A 6,067-nucleotide genomic window follows, 5' to 3' on the forward strand; every position below is an offset into this window, starting at 1 on the left:
GGAGGCTGCCAATGCTATCTTATTGCATTTTTAAAAAATAATTCTGTAATTCACCTTGAGTCTCACTGAGAAAAGTGAATGATGAGATGAATGACATCAATAACAAAATCTCTGCTTGGCAGAAATGTTTTTATCCTCTAACGTTTGGTAGCCTTTCTCTGAATCTACTGACATCATGGGTGTGGTGGTGGGTGTTTCCTCTAATTTAACGCCCTGATTTGATAACAACCTGGGCAAACGCCCCAATTTGACAAGACTCCGGTTTTATCTTGTTTCATAGGCTTCCTCAGAATGCATTTTCCATATTATCTAGAATAGCAACAGTATATAATAATGTACATGCCCACATACAATATTAAAGCAAAATTATATACAAGTGCAATTATATCCTACACTCAGTTTGCCCAGGTTGTTATCAAATCAGGGCGTTTGCCCGAGCCATTATTATAAGGAATATTGCTATAGTTTCGGTAACACGGAGCAGGAAAGCGAAGATTTCTAAGAGCGGTAGCTTGATTGGCTGAGGCCGATCAGCTGACTCGGAAGCAAGCGCATCTTCTTTGCTGCGCGTTGCATCCACGCAGCCGTAGTGAGTCTACTGTTTGGAACACTTTGACAAGTTTTCTTACCATCTAGTTGAAACCAATTATTGTAATGCCTGAAATCATTATATTCTATGGGAAATGTATTAGAAATGTATTCTTTGATTTGAAATATATTCTTTGTAATCAATAAAGTATAATCTGCACTTATGAATATGCCAGACTCAGCACATATAAGAGTTGGCATCTATTATAAAGTCACACCAAGCACATATATGTTAAAGGCCTTGAGTGTAAGAGGCCTAGCTTTGCTTGTTAGAAGTTAATTAGAGAAGCTATAGAAGATCTTAGTATGCTCTCATAAGCTGGCCCTCCACTTCCCTCATCGGGCCAGCTAGGAACACTCCCTTAGTTAGCCTTGGCAAGTGCCAGGATCCAAGATAAGAACTTCAGTAGCTTAGGATCAAACATAGCAGCACCTGACACTGAAAACTCTTCTTGCTCATTAGTGGACATGAGATCATAACTTTCTCTGCAACGCCTTCAATGCTGTTATAGGCTATTCTAATTTAGAGGTCCCAAGTTTTGGGCAGTTGGGTCTTACGTGTGTATTACGCCTCTGTAACCACCCATTATCAAAGTCTATATTCATGCTTGCAACCCTTTGATGTGGGTGGGAATTGCCCTGCGCTTCAGGCAATTTTCACCAGGCTTTTTGTATATTGGCCAATAAAACAAACTGCTTTGAATCTTCAACTTCCGACTGTTTTATTGTGATTGAATATTGATACGATAAGACAGGCTTATCATTATGGGATATTTTGTTCCACTGGACAAGTCGGGACTATAAGAGTATAATCTGTTACTGGAGTAAAATTTTCCGTGCGTTGCATCATCCTGTAATTTTGTACAATGGTTTTTTCATAATATTGTTTGATATACATTATAAGAATGTTTCTTATATAATTGTATGATGGTTTACCTTGTACCTCGTGTATACATTAAGGTTTTTCCTCATAAGTAGTAAAGCATATTTGAATTAAGTGTATTGGTGGCTGTGTACTGAATAATTCCTTAACCGGTGTTGTATAACCTTTTGTTTAGTATGCTCCTGTTGCTTGTAACTGCCAGGTAGTAGCAGGAGATCTCCTGCTAATTCAACTGATCTCCAGCCGATAGAGATCAGATCACCTGGAGAAAAATGGCCGCTTTGGCAATTGAACTCTATGGTATTTAAGTCCTTCCCCTCCCCAAACCCCACCCTCTTCAGGCTCCGCCCCCAAAATCTCCAGCCGGTTGCGAAGAGGGACCTGGATTCATCTAGTCCAACCCCCTGCACAATGCAGGAAATTAAGAACTACCTCCCCCCACATCCCCAGTGACCCCAATCCTCCCCCCGCCATGCAGGATCCCACTATCAAAGCACTTGTGACAGATGGCCATCCAACCTCTGCTTAAAGACCTCCAAAGACGGGGACCCCACCACCCTCAGAGGCAGTGCATTCCACCATCAAACAGCCCTTACCATCAGAAAGTTCTTCCTAATGTTTAGGTGGAATCGCTTTTCTATTAGTTTAAATCCATTACTCTGTGTCCTAGTCTCTGGAGCAACAGAGAACAAGCTAGTTCCCTCATTAACATGACATCCCTTCAAATATTTAAACATGGCTATCATGTCTCCCCTCAACCTTCTCTTCTCTTACTAACATCTGGGCTCTAGATGTTTTGGATGAGGCTGGAGAGATAAGGATGATCCCCATTCTCCCCAATCTCCTCAGAGAGGAGGATTTAGCAAGGTGAAGGAGGCTGAAACACATGGGACGTTAGCAAGATTGCAGGCAGGGGCCCTTTGCAACTCTTTGGTGTTTGGTCTAAGAGATCAGGGTAATAACTCTTCATGCATGTGCAGGTCAAATTCCATCTCAGCAATTCTTAACTAGTGGTCAATGGATTATACAGCGATTTGCAGTGAAATTAAGAATTAACTACTTTATTAAGCTACAAAGAATGTTCACCACTGTGCTGAGGAACAAACATTTCTGACTAGGGTTGCCAGCTCCGTGTGGGGAAATAGCTGGAGATTTTGGGGGTGGAGCCTGAGGAGGGCGGGTTTTTGGGAGGGGAGGGTCTTCAAAGAGGTATAATGCCATAGAGTCTGTTAAGTCTGCGTGGGGAGGACACACGAGGTCGAGACGGAGTTCCAACAACAACGCTTTATTGTAGTGAAGAACAGAACTAAAGAATACAGTGCAATGGCCCTGCTTATATGCCCCCCTGGCCGCCCGCAGCCAATCCTCCCCTGATCCGTTATAGGGGGGAACAACCCCGGGTCGCCAATGGCGCATGCCGGCTTAGGGCCAATGGCGCGTGTAGGGTTTAAGATCCTTCATCCGGGACTCAAGCTCCTAAGTTTCCCCCTGCATATCTATGTACTAACTATGTACATATATAACAGAGTCCACCCTCCAAAGCTGCCATTTTCTCCAGGGGAACTGATCTTGGTCATCTGGAGATCAGATGTAATTGTGGGAGATCTCCAGGCACAACCTGGAGGTTGGCAACCCTAGTTGTTTAAGGTATACAAAAAGTACTCTGCACATGCCTGGGGATATTACTATTTGTTACACATTCCAGGGTTCGTTTTTTTTTTAGTTTTTCTCGCTTGCTTCTGACAAGAGGAGGGGCATTTGGTTTGGGTGCCATTCATGAAGTCTCAACAAAGAGCAAAGTCGTGACAGGTTGGGCGGGCCACAACGTGATGTCTTCTTATTTCCTCCCCATTAACTCTCTTTAAGTGCCATGACCCATCTGCCTTTTCTGTCTCTTGACTCCTCCTTTTTTATCTGATCTGGCTGACAGGTGAGCTTCAAAAACGTAGGCTTGGACCCAGCTTGGGTGGGAGGAAGTAGGCAAACTTGGCAGGTAAAGTCAAAGGTGGAGCTTTGAGCACCAAGGCACTGGCCACTGCAGGTAAACAAATAATTGAAGGTTGGCAGGGTAGATTCATCAGATTTATGTCCATTTATTCTTTTGCGTAGGGATTGACCTGCTTGTCCAACTTAGAGGATAGAAGGGCATTGCTGACACTTGATGGCATATATAAAGTTGGAAGATGAACAAGTGAATGAACCTGAGATAGTATGGCAGGTATTGTTAGGTTTAGTTATTATGTGGATTTGAGGACAGAGCTAGCATCTTGGTTTGTTGTAGGCCCTGGTCCCAGAGACTGTGTCCATATTTGGAAGGGTATTGCTGTGGCTGAGAAGTTGTTTATAGTTAGGAGCCTGTCTGTAAGTAAGGTCACCAGCTACTGGCTGGGAAATACCTGAAGATTTTGGGGGCCGAGCCTGAGGAGGGTGGGGTTTGGGGACTTCAATGCCATAGAGCCTAATTGCCAACGCGGCCATTTTCTCCAGGTGAACTGATCTCTGTTGGCTGGAGATCAGTTGTAAGAGCAGGAGATCTCCAGCTAGTACCTGGAGGTTGGCAACCCTATCTGTAAGCAAGAAATGGTTTGCTTCCCAATGCCTGTGAGAGAGGAGTATCATTGACCAGCATAGGTTGTAGGTTGTTAATGATGTGTTGAATCTGTTTGAGCTGAGAGCTGTATGTGACCATCAGTGGTGTTCTGTTGTTGTTTCGTTGGGCCTACCTTGTAGCAGGTTATCCCTTGGTATCATTCTGCAGGTAAACGAATAATTGAAGGTTGGCAGGGTAGACCGGTGGGGCGGGGGGGGGGATACTTCAGCTGTCTTCCTAAGCATACTGACTTGGGAATAAGGTCCTTTGGAGGAAACACGGGTTACTGGAAATGGAAAAGAGGTCCTTGCGAAGTGTCTTGCTGCAACTTCAGCAGTGGGTTTATGGCAGCTTTCCTAAACCAGTGACTTAGAATCCCATATAGTGGGGGGTTACCAGGTCCCTCTTCACCACCAGCGGGATGTTTTGGGGGTGGAGCCTGAGGAGGGTGGGGTTTGGGGAGGGACTTCAATGCCATAGAGTCCAATTGCCAGAGCGGCCATTTTGTCCAGGGGAACTGATCTTTATCGGCTGGAGATCAGTTGTAAAAGCAGGAGGTCTCCAGCTAGTACCTGGAGGTTATTATTACAAAAATATCAGCACATATGACCAAAACAAGTGCTTTTCAATGCAGTTATATTCTGTAAGCATATAACATACAAACTTGCAATCTACAATTGCTCATGCATTGTGTGATGCCACTTGCACAATTATCAAACATACAATGTTTTGCATACATGAAATTCAGTGTTCCATCAAAACAGATATTGCACCATTTGATTTTGTCTATTGCAGTCACAATGACAATGGAATCCAAGGTTTAACCAGAGATGGGCTTCCTTTATTGTCCCATTTCGCTTTGCTGCTTCATCAATCTTGGAAATTCATTATGCCAGTTGAATAGGTGCTCTTTCCTGCTTCACGAGGAATGTGCCTCTCTGTTGCTTTGCTGATGGCTGCGTAGCTTAACACAATATAACTGTATTGAAAAGCACTTGTTTTGGTCACATGTGCTGATAATTTTGTAATACTGTCCATTGGCAGCACAAGTTGTCTTATTTTGATTTCCTTAACAGTACCTGGAGGTTGGCAACCCTACCTCAGGGACGGTGCCAGTCTCACCAGCAGGGGGATGTAGCTCCACAGTCTGAAGGCGGCAGGTGAAAGAACCTGTATCATGAAGCATGGTCCCACTTCTCCCTTCCCATTTATCCTCACAACAACCCTGTGAAGTAAGTTAAAGTGAGTTACAAAACCATTGTAATTAGAGCTACACCCTTCTAAATCCATGGGCTTAGAAGGGTGTAGTTCTGTTTAGAATGGCACTGTAACTCTGCCAGGGATCCCCAGTAAGATTAATGAATGAGCCAGTGGGGTATAGTGGTTAGAGTACTGGGCCAGTATCAGAGAGGCCCAGGCTCAAACCTCCACTCATTGAATGACCTGAGCCAATAGCTTTCTCTCAGCTTAACGTATCACACAGGAATGTAATGTAGCGAGGGTAACTGATGGGCTAAACGTGTGTTATGTATTTATTTATTTGTTCATTCATTCATTCATTCATTTATTTATTTATTATCACTTTAGTTCTACCCCGTCTTTCTCCTCAAGGAAGACCCAAAGCAGCTTATATCACTCTCCTTTCCTACGTTTTATCTTCACAACTAGGGTTGCCAAATGCCCAGTTATTAACGGGGCTGCCTGCAGCCCCTCAGCTGGCTGGCGGGCGGAAGCAGGCCAGCTGAAGGGGGGGTGATCTGAGTGCACCAACCCACTTCACAAGGTAATTATAAATATGCAGAAGGAAAAACCGTGCACAATGCTCTGAGCTCCATGGAGTAAGGGTGACATAAAAATATACTAGGTTGATTCAGCAAGATCTAATTCCCTCTGGATTTTTAGCTAGATATCCTGGAATGACAATTGATTGCCAGATGACAGAAATTAGTTCTGTTGGACAAAATGGACTCTATATACCTAGAGTTGCCCTCTTCACCACTGGCGGG

This window comes from Euleptes europaea, chromosome 10 (assembly GCF_029931775.1).
Source record: "Euleptes europaea isolate rEulEur1 chromosome 10, rEulEur1.hap1, whole genome shotgun sequence".
NCBI lineage: Eukaryota > Metazoa > Chordata > Lepidosauria > Squamata > Sphaerodactylidae > Euleptes > Euleptes europaea.